Below are 1,854 nucleotides of genomic sequence, written 5' to 3'. Positions count from 1 at the left end.
GTTGTTGGTTATAAGAGGCTTGTTAGAGCGATGAGAGGAGACGTTCGAGTGAACTGAACTGTAGATTGGGGGTACAGAGGTCCCCTATATATACTACTGTACATCTGTGGCTACGTAGTACTATACAGTACATTCCCAGGATGCACAGTCGCACAGAGAAGCAGTGCGTACACAGCGAAGCTGTGTGTGTACCACATGAGTAGTACAGCCTCGGTTATTGCAGTAACCGGCTGTGCCGTTCCATATCTTGTGACGGCTGTGTTAGGCAAGCTGTGTAAACCAGCGCCTGTTCAACAGCCAGGACCGACAGTCAGTGTTCAGGCGCCCCGCAAGGTCCGGCCATTGCAGAGCATACCTGGCGATTCTCTACCAGTTTTCGCCATCCCTTTGCCATATCTCGCCAATCTGGCCGTGTAAGACGGATGCCGGACATAACTGACCATTTCTTTCGCTTTTTTGCTGATGGAGGGCGGCTGTTGATGTCTCGTTGGCCCGGCGCGAATGCTCGCCCCTGGTGGCTGAGATGGGCGCCTGTGCCAGGCCGTCTCCTTTCTTCAAGACTCGAGCTCTTTCTGCTTGTCACTGTCCACCTGCCCAGCCAAGACGTGATCGCCAGAAACAGCCGCCGCTCCTTCGACCTCGCATCTCGCCATGCCCATGTATGATAATTAGTAGTTCATGTAGTGTACTCGATCCCATCACCGTCAGAGCTCAGCGCTCCTCGCTCGCAATCGTCACTCCTCTGACGACGCACCCATCACATGCCGGCTCGTCCGCAACCCTGCCCTCGCATCCCGTACGTAGCATTCTCCTATCTCTACTGAGTGTCTCTCACAGCAGTCAGTCGCCGAGTAGCCTGTACGCACGACCCCCGCCGGCGCGCTTCTTTCATAATGAACGGTTCGATAACCGCACGTTAACCCCGCCTCTTGCAAGGAGTGCACAGCGGAGACGGAGACGCATACCCTCTGGCATATATGGGGGGAAGGAGTCCCACCAAGGAACTGCAGCGGCGGATCGTTGTCTCGGCTGTCGGGCCGCATCGATGTAGCGTTCGGACCCTCGTGGTCCTCGTCTACTGGCGAGCCAGACTTCATAGACGACGTCGATGACGAAGACGACATGGTGTTTGGTCTCTTTGATTGAGGTTCGTAGGTACGCAATAGTACATCGTTGTCACAGAGTCCGATTGATAGCAGACAATCATCGTTCGGCTGTAGACCTCTGTCTTGTGTGTCGTCACTTTCTTCGCAGCAGATCTACGAGAAATAGCTGTGAATTGGCCACAGTGAGGCGATAGTCTAGTGCACAGGTCGGTGTCAGGAAGGAAGGCGACCTCATCACAACTTAGCGGGAACAAGGCACGCAATGCAACCGGCTTCCACGGTCTTCCCGCCACAGGATGCATGCCCACATGACCCTTACTGAACTTCACACCGTCACACAGTCAGCCTCCGGACCTCGCGCTACCACCTCCCAGTGCAACTTAGCAAAACGCAACTGAGCGAACACAGCACTCGATGCCGCGCGTTCCATACGTACCCGAAGACACTCCGGGACCCATCGCGGACGAGATCCGTGTTAGGCGGGGTGGAAGGGGTCTTTCTCCTTTGGATACCATGCTTCTTAATGCGCCACCTATCGCGGAGGGATGGTCGAAGCTGCTTGGGGCGATTCGGACAAAGAGTACGCTGGAGGACGACCTCAGGGAGATCATAGTAAGTGGGGAATACCGGTCCTCCGCCAGCGCAGCCGACTTACTCACAAGCGCGGGCATATGTAGATCCTGCGAGTCGCCGCTCGGAACAAGGCGTCGTTCGAATGGGTCCAGCACGAGCCGGTTGCTCGGGCGGC

The sequence above is a fragment of the Dichomitus squalens genome, assembly GCF_000275845.1.
Source record: "Dichomitus squalens LYAD-421 SS1 unplaced genomic scaffold DICSQscaffold_98, whole genome shotgun sequence".
NCBI lineage: Eukaryota > Fungi > Basidiomycota > Agaricomycetes > Polyporales > Polyporaceae > Dichomitus > Dichomitus squalens.
Note: the sequence above shows the minus strand (reverse complement) of the source record.